Genomic DNA, 16,773 nt, shown 5'->3' with positions numbered 1-16,773 from the left:
GAGGCTCCATCACCAGCCAGCCCACCAAGATCAGAAACACCCATTATGGGAGGGGTCCCATGAACGCCATCTTCGACCGGGTCAGCGGCAGATTGCTGATGGATCCATGATAGTGTGCGGTCATCACACTCGCCAATGCTGGAGACGGAATCCACAGTCCAGGTGGCAGGAGGTACAGCTCCTGTGCCCCCAAAAGATGTCACAGACCCATCCAGGTCAGACTCAGCGGGGCCACTGACAACGCTCACAGCAGGATGTGCAGCATCGTCATTCAGTGTTGTGTCCAAGGGCAAAAAGTTAACTTGAAGGAGCAGGTTGCGATGCACCACACGCTCATGACCTTCTTTGTCTCTGATACGGCAGATGTGAAGAGCAGGATCCAAGTCAACTACCGTGTACACAACAGGTTCCCATTTGTCAGAGAGCTTCCTTTTTCCTCTGACTCCCTTGTTTGCCAACAACACCTGGTCCCCTAGTGAAAGAGGCAGACCCTTCACTTTTCTGTTGTACTGGTCAGACTGGTGTCTCTGCTCCATTGTGCTGTGTTCCTGGGCTCGGAGCATGGCAGAGCGCAGGTCATCCATCAGTGACTTGACATAGGTATCATAGTCACAAATGGTGTCATCATGAAGGACATCCCGAAACATGAGGTCAACTGGCAACCTTGGCACCCTCCCAAACATCAGGTAGAATGGCGCAAAGCCGGTGGTCTCGTGTGCCGTACAGTTATACACAAACGTCATGGACTGTATCATCTGCGGCCATTTCTGCTTACATCTGGGGGGGAGGGACCGTAACATGTTTCCAAGGGTGCGATTAAATCTCTCTGTGGTACCATTACCCATGGGGTGGTATGGTGAAGTGTGGGATTTGGCAACGCCACCCAAAACCAGAAGCTCTGCAAGCAGCTCACTCTCAAAACTAGCTCCCTGGTCAGAGTGAATGCGCTGAGGGAAGCCATACACACAGAAGAATCCATCCCAGAGCTTTTTAGCGACTCTCTTAGCTGTCTGATCCTGGCATTGGAATGCATGTGCTAATTTTGTGAAGTGGTCAGTAATCACAAGGACATCCACAGACTTGTTGTTGCTGTCCTCAGCTGACCAGAAGTCAATGCACACAAGTTCCAGTGGAGCACAGGTCTTAATGCTTTCCAACGGGGCCCTAGCTGCTGGCTCTGGGGTCTTGCTGAGAACACACCTGCGGCAATTTCTCACATGACCGCGCACATCCTTCTCCATATCATACCAGAAAAAACGCTGACGAGCCAAGGAGAGTGTGCGAGGTTGACCTTGATGACCAGCATTGTCGTGTATGCCAGACAGCACCACTTGTTTTAGGGAGTCAGGTACCACAAACTGGAATCTCTTGTGTTTGGTCAGTGGGTCCCTCACGACTCTGTAGAGGACACCATTGAGGAATGTGAGCTTATCCCATTGTTTCAGGAGCCGCAACGTATGTTGGTTCTCATGACAGCGCTCACGTCTGGAGGGTCTGCGCTTACGCTCAACATAGCGGGCTACTCTGGAGATCACAGGATCCCCTGTTTGATGAGACAGGAGATCAGCACGGGACAGCGCATGAGTAACATCACAGTCAGGTGGACTGATGGAGGTTAGGTGACCAGCGAGGGATGTTGCACGCTGGCGAGAAGCAGACTCCCACTCACAGAGCGAAGACATGAGAGAAGACACGTCATCAGTTGACAGAGACACATCAAGCACAGCAGAGGGTGGAGCACTGCGTATCGATTGAGGTTGACAGGTCAAACGGAAGGCATCTTGGACACTGGCATCTTTCACACCACTGACTTGCTCTAGCAGCTCAAAGTAGGGCTCCGACAGGAGCCGCTGGGCCAACGGCCTCACAAACGGTTCCCTGCTCAGGGTGTCTGCCACAATGTTCAGCTTTCCAGGAACATATTTGATCTCAAAGCAGTATGGTGCAAGCTTAGAGACCCAACGCTGTTCACAGGCATCCAGCTTTGGCTTAGTCAGAATGTATGTGAGAGGATTGTTATCAGTCCAGACAGTGAACCGATGACCCTTGAGCCAGTGGCTGAACTTATCGCACACAGCCCACTTCAGAGCCAAAAATTCGAGCCGGTGTGCTGGGTATTTGGCCTGACTGCGGCTGAGAGACTTACTAGCAAAGGCTATAGGTCTTGCTCTCTCCTCACCAGCTGGCACCTGGGATAAGACAGCACCCAGCCCATCCATGGAAGCGTCAGTTGAAAGGATGAATGGCCTCTCAAAATCAGGATGTGCCAGCACCGCACAGCTGAGGAGTGCACCTTTGAGTCCCTCAAATGCTTTCTCACAAGCAGGAGTCCAGTCTTGAGGGGTGAGCTTGCGAAAAGTTCCAGGTTTCCGACTCCCATGGCAGCCTTTAGTCCTCTTCTGACCGGCAGTTAGAGCAAAGAGTGGCTTCGCAATACGAGAGCACCCTGGAATAAAATGCTGGTAAAACATCACCATGCCAAGGAAGGATCTCACTTTCCTCTGAGAAGGGGTGCAACCGTCACCATCCATAAGGTCAGTCTTCTGAAAATTGGCGATAACCCTCACTTTATCCTGATCAACCGAGACACCACCAGCATCCACGACATGACCCAAAAACCTCACAGAGCGTCTGAGAAAGTGACATTTTTTCTGCGCCAGCTTCAGATTGCTGGTCCTCAGGCGAGAGAAAACAATCTCAAGACGTCTTAGGGCCTCCTCTTCTGAAGGCGCAAACACCAGCAGGTCATCAAGATAACACAGGAGGCTGGAAAAGTTCAAATCACCAAAGATGCTGAGCATCATCCGCATGAAAGATGCTGGGCTGTTGCATAGACCCTGGGGAAGTCTGTTGTACTCATACAGGCCAAGAGGTGTAGTGAAAGCAGTGTACCGTCTGTCAGACTCATGGAGGGGAACGTTGTAGAACCCAGATGTGAGGTCCATGGTGCTGAAGAAAGCATTCCCACCAAGGGCAGCAAGACAGTCAGCCTGATGGGGCAGTGGGTGAGCATCCTTAATGGTTTTGGCATTGAGCCAGCGGAAGTCAGTGCATATCCTCAAGTCACCTGACTTCTTCCAAACCATTACCAGTGGCGAGGCGTATTCGCTGGTGGACTTACTGATGATGCCTTTCATCTCCATGTCTGACAGCACCTCTCGCAACTTGTGATAGTGAGCCGGGGGTACTCTGCGATAGGGAAGCCTGAAAGGGCGGTCGTCAGTGAGGTGGATACGATGGACAAAGTCTTTCACCTCACCACAGTCCAGTTTGTCTCTAGAGAACACATCTTGGTAAGTCAACACAAGCTCCACCAATTTCCTCTTCCACCCATCTGACACTTCACAGCCCTCAATATCAATGTCAGCCAACCCAGCATCTTTGAGTAGCTGTGCAGAGTCAGGCACAGAGTCTGATGAGGGGGGAAAACTGGTATGCTGGTCAGTCAGAGTCTCGCAGAGACCTTGAGTGATGGGCAGGTCCTCCACAGCAATACAAGGAAAGACATCCGCAATCTTAGCATTGCGACGAAGTGTCACAGGGCTCTCTGTTGGGTTAAGGACTTTCATAGGGACCCAACGATCTCCCCACATGGGTGTTATAATGCGCCCCACCATTATGTTCTTTGGAGTGGAACGGGCTGACGTGGGTTCCACAACGACAGTACTTCCTGGAGACACGAGGGCAGAAGGTGGCAGCTTTCCCCAAACTACATATTCTTTTTGTGGCAGGAGAGTGACACTCTTCCGCAACCTGACTGTACCTACTTTATCTGGCAACACAGGAGCAGACCACCGTGAGATACAGCTCAGCAACTGCAGGAAGTCTTCACAATCAGTGCCAGTGTAATTGGAGTTAATAAGCTCCCAGTACTTTGTATCAGCCTTCATCTTCTGAATGATGGGCCGGATCACATTGCTCCCCACGATGAGCTCATCTTTTTGCCCAGGAACCACAAATGTTGGTACAAGAAACCTAGTCCCATATACTTCAATGTCCAAATCATAGATGCATTTCGGTTGTGTGAGAAGGCCACCGCAACCAACCAGCACCACATTTTCAGGGATATGCTGCGGAATCAGAGCAACACCAGCGGCTCTTAGCTTGCTATCAGCCTCTTCACTTAGTGTGCATGACATACTTCCTGAATCAAGCATGCTTGTCAGGGAACACCGGCCACTGACCGACACTGGAGTGTAAAACAACTCACTAGCCCTGCCAACTCTTTGTGAACCCATAATAACAGTCTTCTCATCAGAGAGGCTACTACAGCAGTTAACATATATGGCTTCTGGGTCTGTTGCATTTCTGAGGGTTTCATCAACACTGCCCATGCTACCCCTCTCGTTACATGGGCTGGCTAGTTTAAAGCAGCATCGGTGGGAGGAGGGACTGAAACGCTTGGTTTCTGGTGCAACTGTGGGCATTCACGCCTCATGTGTCCAGGGTCAAAGCAGCTGTGGCATAGCTTGTACAGCCTACAATGCACATGGGTTGTGTGTTCATGTGAGCCACACACTCTGCACGAAGCACGATGAGCATTGCGGTGCCCATGGGAATGACCTGTGGGTTGTGGGCACCTAGGACCAGTGGCTAGTGATGCAGTGCACATGGACAGAACCTTGTCAAACAGTGCTACCATCTGTTGAACACCTGGCTCAGCTGGAGGAGGGCCAGAAACTGGCAAAGATGGGGGCATGACATGTAGAGTCAAAGGAGGACAAGCAGAGGGCTGCTGCACACTTACCATGCCATCAGAAGAGAGAGGCTGACATGTGGCTGCAGAGGGAACAGAGGGCATAGGATACGAGGCTGGCTCATGTGTTACTGGGACTGCTTGAGCACCGCTGGAGTGGGGCTGGCTGTTAACAGCGACAGGGCTCTGATGCGGGATGGACAGACTTGCTGTATTATGAGACAAAACACTAGACTGTCTCATTTTCCTCACATAGTTGTCCAGACGGCTCTGAACCTCAGCTGCAGTCCACTCCTCAGGGGCCTTCAGTTGAAAAGACAACGTAAGACTGTGGTCAGGACAGTGATTAATGAACATCGAAACAACCTCACTACTGGGGTCCTCTACCATCTTGCCGCGCCTGCGGAGACACTCATCAGCAGCATCAATAGACTTGTTCAACCGGATCCAGTAATCCATGGCGTTCTCACCTGGACGTGGCACAGTACTGTAGAAATCTTTCATGGGCAGGCTGGAATATGTCAAGTCGCTGAAGTTAGACCTCAGTATGTCAAACACAGCAGTAATAGGATCATTCCGATTCAACTCAGGGCGGCAACGAAGTGACACCTTGACCACATCTCTGGCTTTGCCAGTTAGTCTAGACATTAATATGGCAAACATTTCTTCATCTGTGTCACAGCTGATTCTGTGCAGATAACATCTCATCATGTCCTCCCATTCACTGATGGGAAATAGATCTGTGTTGTCACCCTTGAAGTATGGTGGAGCTTTGGTGTCTGACTGAACAACAACCTTCAGCTGGGACTGGTCATTGCAGCTCGAGGGCACATTCTGGGGAGACTGTGGTTGGGTGGGGGCTGGCTGGTGCATAGAGTTAAGAGAGGATGTGATATTTTCCCCAATTTGCTTTGCTAAGTCAGTGATCAAGCTGCTCAACATGTCACTAGTGACAGCCTGGGTGTGTGTTTGGCGTTCGCAAGCAGCTGGTGTGGAGCTAGCTGCTGGCATTAATGGTGAGTGCATCACTGGCTGGTCTACAGTGTGGGCACCAATACCCGGGACTACTGGCCTACCCCTCCCAAAAAACTTTGGAGCAATCTGATGACCCCTCCCCAAACCAAAGGTCATATTACTCCCCGCAGAGAACAGATCAGGCAAAGCGCTATCCACAGTTTCCTCACTTAACATGTTGGCCCAAGTGAGATATCACTGTTCAACAGCAAAAAAAAACGAGCCTAACCCCCACACACAATTATGCAAAACTTCACAAAACAATGAAATGTGGGGAGAAGAAAAAAAAACATCAAAGAATCAAAACACCATAGAAAATAAAATGTTGTTTTCTCCTCTCAATTAAAACAGGCTGTAAAAGCCAATATCAATAGAGAAAAAAAATTACAATCCGTGCCTGTATAATTTGAGGCAACAATATGAAACAGTGACAGAAATGATCACCTACGTATTTGCCCTTTAAGTTCACACGTGACAGAGATGCCTGCAAGCCAAATTACGGGGCATCGATCACACACGCGATATAAAAACCTGTGAGTCAAAGCGCAGGGCACAGGATTCTGGCACACAGCTGCAGAGAGGAGGCGGGAAAACAGCGGCAGCAGAAGGAGGAGGGGTGGATCGCGGATTGGCGATGTGACGGGTCACGGCACCAAGTGTAACCGGTGTGATTCTGCGTTGTGTCTGATAAAAAAGGTAAAAGAAAGAAAGACCTCCAAGTAAATAATTTGCCCACTCCAGCTCCTCTCCCACAGGGGAATTGTAGAAAAAGGGCTGGCATTTATTTTTACATTAAACATAAAATATGCATTTACACGTAACATATTTGACATAAGATAAAACAAAAACAACATGAAATCTGACATACCTGATAAAAAAGGTAAAAGAAAGAAAGACCTCCAAGTAAATAATTTGCCCACTCCAGCTCCTACGACCAAATACAGACAGTGGGGAAGAGGATTAGCTCAACCCACCACAGCTCCCAAGCTAGCAAGGAATACATATTCATGCTATCATTTATGGCGCCTAAAACACATTTATGACACACACATACTACACACTTATAACATCTTACAAAAACAGGCTCAATAATGACAATAACTGAATTAAAATCGCAATCATAAACATCAGGGTGGTTAAATATGAATTATGTGTGCTTTAAGGTGCTGGAAAGAAATGACACCCACCTCTCCCACAGGGGAATTGTAGAAAAAGGGGAGAGGCAAAAGGGGTACACTGTATTTATAGTATTGCACCAAAGAAGAAGAAAAGAATGAGGAGGGGCTCTAACTGATAATGAACACAACTACAGGCTTGGAGGTCCTAAAAGTCAGGTATAAAAGGAGAAGTTTGGGGGTTTAGAACACATTTTGTGTAATTATAACAATGTTATTTATGACTCTGTTACATTAGCTCTAGTGTAAAGTGCCTAGTTAGGATTTATGTAAATAGTAAAATTAGCATTTGTTGACACTCCCTTATTTTGGTTGAATGTTCCACTATCCAAATCAAATCAAATCACTTTTATTGTCACATCACATGTGCAGGCACACTGGCACAGCACATGCGAGTGAAATTCTTGTGTGCGAGCCCCACAAGCAACAGAGATGTGCAAACACAACAACACAAATGAGCAAAATACAAGAATGGCCAACCTGAAACTAATAAATATATGTACAATATATAATAGTGTATGCATTTCTGGATGTGTATACTAAATATTGTCCTACGTGTGTGTGTGTGTGTGTGTGTGTATACACATTTTTACAAATTAAATAGTAAAAAAAAATCCAGTATCCAGTATTGTTTGTATTGTTGTATTACACATTTAATTCACTCTGTTCACATAATTATGGAAGACTTTTATGTTCTTTCCAACAGAAACCACACCATCACTCACCACACAGCATATAGCATTTTACAGCCTGTTAAATCCCCTCACTCACATTATGGATGTGTGCTTCGGATAAATGAGTGAACGACAGATACCTGAGTGGCAGTGGATTTTGTGGATACGCCAGCTGTTCTTATCGGACAACCCTGTTGAGATTGTGGATTCATAGAGTCAGCACCTTATCATCTACATCAGTCATAGTCAGGAGGTCAAGTCCATCCCTCTTAAAGTGACCTCCTCCATTACAATGTTTGAAGATTATGCTAGCACAGACAAAGCCATTCAGGAGAAAGGATGCCCCGTCAGTACCATTGTGTGTTTCCTTGTCCGCCTGAAAGCCTGTATCATTTAACATATTTGGGCTAAATGTTCAAAACAATGCTAATGCCCGCTCTGAGATCTGAAAATGCTTCCAAAGAGGGTATTTATTACAATCATCAGCAGCTCAGTCAACCTCTGGCCCTCAGAGGTGTCACATTTCACATTATTGTGATGGATTGTAAAGCTGCATGGGTGATCTTGTGGAGGTCAAAACGGTCACAAACTATCATTTGAATGCAGATCTTTGCAAACTGTCATATGATGACTCTAGATGAACTTTGTTAACTTTTTTTCTTCTTGTAGGAGTGATAAATGCCAGAAATGCTGAATTTTGAGATTTGTTTCTGTATGTAATCTTAATGTATGTAACTCTTTTGTTCCAAAAAATGGATTCTGTTCATCTGGATGTAGTGTTTTCAGTGGGAGAAATGTTTCGCCATTCATCCAAGTGACTTTTCCAGACTGATTAAATGTTTCTCCCAATGAAAATTTTACATCCAGATAAACAGATTCAACATTTTTCAGGATTTCCTTACCTGCATGATTGAGCATGCATCAAGTCATAACTCTTTTAGGTAATCAAATAAATATTACATATCTAAGTGTGTTTTATGGTTCTTAAAAAAGGTCTTAGAGAACAAGGCACCAATGTGTGCCTGAATATATAGATGTGCTTGGTCAGATCCCCAAAACAGCTTTGGTACTCCCTCAGTGTCCCATCCATGCTCAGGTCAAACACGATGTGAGGATATTGATAGCCCCAGCATAAAGACCCACTTTACTTCCAGTAAAGAAAGAAAGCAATAAAGTTATGTGTGGACCTTGACATTTATTGAGAATCTTGAATGCTTTCTGCTGTTCAGCTTTTGAGAGGTATGTACTACAAAGCAGCACCTAATGCATCAACACTACAATGAGCGGGTGGAGGGAGGTTTGGAGTCTTCTCTCACCCCCGTTCTCTGCGACCTGCTGGAGCAGGGGGGCTAGGAGGAGTTGGCCGTCTGGCTGCGGTCTGGAGTGTGGGGCCTCCCTGCTAGTGCGGAGTCGGGGCGGTCTGCCTCTCCCCACCGCAGGGAAAAGGGTAACACCACCTGGGTCTGGGTGCAGTTCCCCCCTCCAGGGGCAAGGGTACCTAGACCCGGTTTGTAGAGTACGCTTGGGGAGTGTGATCGTGTGTACAGCGTCTCTTTATGTCTGTCTCCACGTTGGTTGAGTGTGGAGTAAGTGCATATGAGAGCATGAGGGGGGGAATGGATGTTTGTGTCTGTGTGTGCCTGTATGTCTGTGTCTATATGTCAGGTTGGGTATCAGACGCCACCTCTCTGGGGACATCTCAGGCCCTCCAAGGTTTGGAGGCCTATCTCCACCCACCACCACTTCCCCTGCCAGTGGCGGACTCCCTCAGGTGTCGGTGCGTTGGTGGTTCTTTGTGTCTGGGGGTGGGCGTCAGGGTACACACCGGCTCACTCCTTGGCGGCCGCTTATCAGGGCCTGGAGCCTGGGGCTCGCTCGGGCCACTTCGGAGGTGGGGTGCCCCCGGCCTCTCGGCCTGGGGCTCGGTCACTCAGGCACAGCTGGCTGCCGGCGGAGCTCACGGGCGCGTCACTGCAACTCCCCCTGGCTTCTGCTCCGCGGCTGCTGAGTGAGCCCTCATCTGGGACTCTCCTCAGCTCTTACTGAGACAGTGGCGCGGCTGCCCCTCTGTTGGTCTTCCTTGGTCTCTTGTGTTCTGGGGGCCTCTGGATGTCTGGAGTTTTGATCTCCTCCATACCTGCTTCATGCCCTGGAGGACGGGGCTGTGGCTCCCCACACTCCCTAGCAGATCGTTACATGGAGAAACCTTTGGAATGCAAGCATGCTGATCCACACAGGTATGCACACAGGTGTACACACAGGTATTCACAGACGCGGACTACAGCTTTCTTGGCTGCTGCCTCAAAGCGCACTGTGCGCTGTCTATCTTGCGTGCTGCACAATATCGTTCATTACTTAGTATCTACTGATATTTACTGCTGGCTAGTTTATTGTGATGGTGCCGTTTTTTTTTATTATGTTGCTATTTGTTGTTTGCTTTCTCTTCTGTTTTTTTTCTCCATACAGGTGACCCAGGTGGGTTTTTTTTTTTTTTTTGTTGTTGTTGTTTGTTTGTTTTTTTCTTTCTTCCCCCCCTTCTCACCGTCTCTTCTCCCCTTTGGTTTTCTTTCTCTCCCTCTCTTTCTTTCATTCTTTCTCCCTGTCCTATCCCCCAGTCATGTCTGTCCCGTTTGTAGTAACTGAAAATAAAATAAATTCATAATTATAATAAAGGTCAATCAAATGGACCAATATGGCAAGGCCATGATGATCCACTTGGTAAAATAAATCTGCTTGGCATCTTTCTTGGCCTTAAGACAACAATTCTGATGGCTAAAGATCCAAACGGGACACAAAAATAAACAAAACAAAAAAAACAAAGCAGCACCTAAGTGTCCAGATAGTGAGAGCATCTCTATTATGATACAGGGTTTCTTTAGTGTATTTTTTGGTTTTGTTAGAGATTCTAAAAACATAGATTGTATAAACAATTCATTATTCATTCATTATGATTTCTAATATAATAGTTTTCGCTCCCTTATGCCCCTTTTCTGCTACTAGACCAGTCTGTGTTTGTAATTGATCACAGTCACATGCAAAATATGGGGTACGGTTATGGTTCAGATATTAAAAGTTGTTACCTTTCAAATGAAGTCATTGAAATTTTTCTATTATAAGATTTACCTTTGTGTATGCCAAAGTGGTAAGAATTCTGTGCATAGATGTAGATGGGAGTTTACCACTAACGCCAGACACACATAGTGACCAAACACAGTGACACGTGTATATGAACAACATTACAACAGTGGTATATAAATTATAAGGCTAATAAAAGTGCCCTTTAGCAAGGCACTTCCACCTGCTTTAGTAAATGTGTTGGCGATCAACATGAGGAAACTGATTGCATTTTGCACTGCCCCACCATATGTGCAAGAATTTGAATGTGAAACAGGACATTACTACAAAAGAGCACACATGCTTTGCACATCTTCCATGGCTCAATAAAGATGCGACACATTAGGTCTGAAGGTGAATTCTAATCATTTTCTGTGGTCTTGGAGTTACATGCTTTAGGTTAGTTCGGGGGGGGGGGTTGTCTATGGAAAACCTTGACATTCCACCTGTGCATCAAAATGTTTTTTTCCTTCCTTTTCCCCCAAGCAATGTGAATCAATAATCTGCCTTTGCTTCAGTCTCAACAAAATAAGTGAAGAAGAACATAGTTGATGGTTGTCTATTATGGACATAGGTTTATCAGTCGGCTTCATAGTGAAAATATCTTTATTTAATTGCAGCTAAAAGCACTGAAGACTGGATTGGATGTTTTAAGGAACAATAAGAAAAAATGATAAATGATGTTGCTTTTAGACTTTGATTTTGATTATTTTAGGCAAAACATGTGTAAGACAGTTTGTAGAGAGTAACACAATGGTTTTCCTTCAGCATTACATTTATAAATGATTAGCGGTGACACTGGCTTTGGGAGGCAAAGCTCCCAGGAGACAAGGCTTATAGTATGGAATTATCCCATACCAATAAGAGTCTCATAGCCGTTGTTCAAGGTCCTATTATTCATTATTATTCATGAATCGTTCTTGCTTAGCGTCTTCTCCCTTGTCTGCCCTGTTCACTCTCCTGCTCGAAATACACATACCTAACTATGTACATTAAAAGCCTCGTGGAGCATAGATTAATGGTAGTTCATAAATAGATGTGAGCTAGTTGCTAAACCAATAAAGCCCAACACTTCAGTAGTCATTCCACAAATTAAAACACAATATTCTTATCAAATCTAAAACTTAAGACCATATGACAAGGTTTGCTCAAACCCAGTTCCCCCAAATTTGAGAAAGCAGCACTTCACAGACCTCATAAAGTCATATTTTATTGCATGCAAGAACACAGAAAGCATATTTCACATGCTGCCATTGAAGAATTTCTTAGATATATGAAGCTACCAAAATGACGACCAGTCTGTGGCTCTGGATTCACCACTTTCAATATCTGAATTTTACAAACCCCCACAGCATCTCCCAAACAATAATGGCCCAGGTCCAGATGGTTTTCCAGCAAGAGGAGCCTACAGATAGTCCATGGTACTCCTCTTGGGAAAGCAAATATATTTGGCACAACAAAGCATCCAGACAATGATTCTGCTTGCTAAAACTGCTGGACAGGATAGGTTAAAAGGTGTTTTTCTGTGCTCTTGATAGCTACTTACTTTAAAGCCATGTTTAAAATGTGTTAGAGTGGCAGGACACATTACAAAACTACAACTTTGTCAATCCTTGAGCTGTTTTTCTCTTGAACTACCTACTACCTGTGTGACTGTAGTTCCCATTCCACAGTTTCTTATGAAATGTCTTTACCACAGTAAAGTTAATTTAACTTAAAACTCTGTTTGCTGAGTCTGCTTTGTGAGTTCTGTCGGTTCCTGAGCAGTGACGTTCATTAAAGAATATTTATTTTCCACCTCGTACTACACAGATTTCTCCAGATTCCTGAATATCACATAATAAAAACGAGATTTTCAAAGTCCATCCATCCATCCATCCATCCATTCGCTTCCGCTTATCCTTTTCAGGGTCGCGGGGGGCGCTGGAGCCTATCCCAGCTGTCATAGGGCGAAAGGCGGGGTACACCCTGGACAGGTCGCCAGTCTGTCGCAGGGCTAACACCATTATTTTGAATTCATTCTACAATTTGTAGACAGTTTTTTACAGTTCTAATTACTACAGCAACTCCCCAGAGCAAAGTTGCTGTGGTAATCAGTAAACATTACAAAGGCAGACTATTTAACAACTCAGCTCGACAAAAAGTCAGTCAGCACCAGACATTCCATGCCTACTAACCTAACAGCAGGTACTCATTCAAACTGGCAGGGCAGGGCAGGACACTCTTTATCATGAAGGATCCCCACAAGGGTATGACACTCTTAAACTACCAGCAGGTAATCTGTCACTAGGGATGGGTATTGATAAGATTTTCACGATTCCGATTCCATTTTCGATTCTGTTTAACGATTCGATTCTTTATCGATTCTTTTTTTTAAAAAGGAGAACACTAACACTAGCTTAGAACTTTGTTTTAAATCTTCTCTTTGAACGAGATAGAGATTTAGGAGTAACATGGCCTTAGAAACCCAACAGTGAGATCTTAAGAGATCCACAGCCTACGGCTCTTCCATGGGGTGTCACAGGGTCCCCAGGTTGAGATTCACGAGTCCGGAGCGGAATTAAAAACATGACATTCATTTTAAGGTTATTGCGTGTTTTGTGAGCAAATTCTTTTGCATATTCGTAGTGTTTCCTCCCCTGAATGAAATATCTACTTTGCAAGTATTGCAAGTTGCCCTGTTGTCATCCGTTCTCGTAAAGTATAATCAAACTTTTGAGCGTTTGAGCCGCCATGTTTCCTGCCAGGTAAATGACGCTCCGCAACGTGGTGACGTCATTCGGGGCGACTGGACTCGATAAGGGAATCGTTTGCAAAAATGGCAAACAATTCCAAGGAATTGGAACAGTGGGAACCAGTTCTCAACAAAAACCGGTTTTCGATACCCATCCCTATCTGTCACTCTACAACATAGAAGGTAAGGCACTGTATTTAGATTGAAGATCATTGTAGAAGAAACAGCTGAACAAATAATAACACAAACTAACAAATACCTAAGAAAATGCAATAAATAAATACAGGAATATAATTTTCAAGTGATGAAGAATATAGTTGCAATACTGTGCCCCTGCCTTACTTCTGCCGATTCAAAATAACTGGTGTACTCTCACTGGCATGTGAGAGTACACAAATACTCTAGCCTCTTATCCTGACCGTAATCCAACTGTACATATGTTTGATTTTATATATTCCCTAGTGTCTCCTATGTCTTTTAATTCTTCTTTAAATAAGCTAAGTGAGAAACAGTATGTTAATTCTCCCATATTTCCTGTACAGCAAATAAATAAATAAATCGTATAAAGTAGAGCTGGGCGATATAAGATTTTTTCATATCACGATATGTTTTTTTCATTTCAGGCGATAACGATATCTATCACGATATAAGCCAAATAACTATATTTGTAAGATTTAAATGTGCCGTTGCTCACAAGTAAAATGTGAAATAATCAGCAGCTTGTTTTTATTTAAATATTTATTTCCCATAATAAGTTCAACAGGGTAGATGTACTTAAGGGACATGAGACTTTTTCAGAGAAATAAAGGCAAATATTGCAAACTACACAAAAGGCAGCCGCTAAAGCGTTTAAGTTTCAAAATAGAACAAACGAAACAGACTACTAAATTGTCAATTCCACTTAGAAACAAAATATTAATTCTAAAAATAAATCTTAGTTTGTTTTACAGAAGAACAGACAAAATTGACTAACTTTTGTCAATATCAAATAAACTGAGAACTAAAAGGAAATTCTCAATCTCTCCTTGTTGTATAGCTTAGCTTTTCAAACAGTTTTAACAGTTACTTTAGTCTGACAAAAGCCGAATGACGAATTAGCGCTTCCAGTCAGAGACCGAGGCTACGTCCACATGTACACGGGTATTTTTGAAAACGGAGATTTTCCGTTTTCGTTTTAAAAAATAATCCCGTCCACACATAAAGGGAGAAATGAAGGAAAACGCTGCTATGAACATGCCAAAGCAGCAGGTGGAGCTAGATTCCTAACCGTGCAGAAATGTTGGCCAATCAGAAGTCTAGAAGCCTCGGTGGGAAAAAGTAAACAAAGCTGGGGCATAGAAGCAGAACCGAGTCGTATGTGTGGAGGGACAGTAACTGTATGTGTATATGTAAGCATTTAAACACTGCAGAGAGTAGAATTAACAGTAACAGTATTGTAGAAATTCATTTCACCGAAACAATAACGTGGCGCACAAAAAATCTTTGAATCTTTATATTGAATATTTGAATATTCAAAAACCTCAATAATATCCACCCATCCATTCTCTTCTACTTGTCCTTATCGGGGTTGTGAGGGGGAGATCCAGGGCTCACCTCAACAATATGCCCAACTAAAGCTGGATTCAGACCAAAACATCCCTTGTTGTGTTGTAATAGTCTGTGAAAAAGATAATATAAATGCATTTTACGTACTTTCTTTACTTACTTGAATATGTGCTAGAGAAATAAGAGTAGCCAAAGAGTCCTCACAAAGGTAACCACACACACACACACACACACACACACGATAAAACACACACACGCGCACACACACACACACACACTGTCCTTTGAAATGACAGTTATTGACCGATACGGGCACTGCAATTAAAGGTTAAATACATTTTCAATTTTAAACATCAGTTGTCACGTTATTGAAGTGGTTTTATTAAAGCTTGGAGAGATTATGCATTTCTATCAATTACCCAAGAGATGCTTCTGTCATTCATTTCTCATTCTAACATGTGGTCAAGAAGACTGAATTAGTCTTAAGTTATGTTGCTAGTGGCACTTTAAAGTCATATTGGATCATTTGGAGGTCCAGGCTTTTATTATCAGTTAGTCATTTCCTTATAGTGTACAACTGAAGCTCTGTCACTTTCTTAATGTGACTTTCTGGCACATTAAAAGTAAAATAAACTGAATTCCTCATAGTACTGACCAAACCTGAAACTGACAACCAGCTTGTCTATACATTTACTTTTTATGCTTCATACTTGTACCCAATTACATTAAGTGTAAAGTAATGTTTATTTATTAAACTGAATTTTCTTAACAGAATGAATTACTAGATGCATTTGAAATTTAAACAGGGTCATATGCAGAATATATGAAGCGCTCCTGAAATATTATGTAACATTTTGTTACACATTATATTTTATATATAAGCAATTTAAACTGTTGTAAAGATGACATGTCATGGTTCCAGCTGTTTAAATGTGTAAATTTCTGTACTTCATTTAAATGCAGTGGAGTCATTTACAGCTTCAAGATGCTATTTAAGTCACAGGACTAAAAACCTAGCAAGCCATATGTCTTATGTTTCACTGTTATAGTGTTCTTTGACATGAGTACTCTGATCCGCCATGGCAATATAGGCTCTCAAAAACTATCTATTGTCTTTTATAAACCTATAAATTTCACATTAGGGGGTTCGAGAAAGGGTGGTGGTGTCATAAGTTGCAAGTTTAACAGTAAGGAGACCCTGAAGAGCACTTACTCATCTTGGTTATGTTTAGGCATCGTAATTAGGTGAAAACTGCATGGTTAGGATTAGGAAAAGATCATAAAGGCATGGATGAGAAAAGACACCCTGTAAGTTCTTTTTCTTTAGTTTTTGTGTTTGTTGTTTTTTTGTTTGTTTTTTTACAAAACACCATTAATCAATCCCCAAAGGATGTGATAATACATAAAAGAAGCTTAGTAGTTTGTTACCCTGTCAAGGATTAAAAACTGTAAAATCTTTATAATCCTTTAACATGCTAAACAACATTTCTTTCCAAGTGCTTCAATCCAGTTGCTGGTTGTAAAGATAAAGAAATGTGATTTGTCTGAGGAGTAAAAGCAATGTATTCAGCATTGATGCACTGAAGAGCAGTGTGTGAGTAATGTAAATTCCAGTTTTGGATGACTGGGAACACCGAGTTGAATAATCCCTCACTGAGCATTTCATGGATGACCTTTCCGGTCTTCAGCATGAACGGCGGTAATGTGAAATGCAGATGGAAAAGAGAGTGATCGGGGTTCAGCAGGGGGTGAGCAGCGCCCTGTAGCTTTGATTCCTCCTAGGCTGCTATGAATCTCCAATGAATTTTTGAGATCACAAGA

Source organism: Mchenga conophoros, linkage group LG15 (genome assembly GCF_057382185.1).
Source record: "Mchenga conophoros isolate Kocher_MC1m ecotype Shallow Benthic linkage group LG15, M_conophoros_male_GT1.1, whole genome shotgun sequence".
NCBI lineage: Eukaryota > Metazoa > Chordata > Actinopteri > Cichliformes > Cichlidae > Mchenga > Mchenga conophoros.
Note: the sequence above shows the minus strand (reverse complement) of the source record.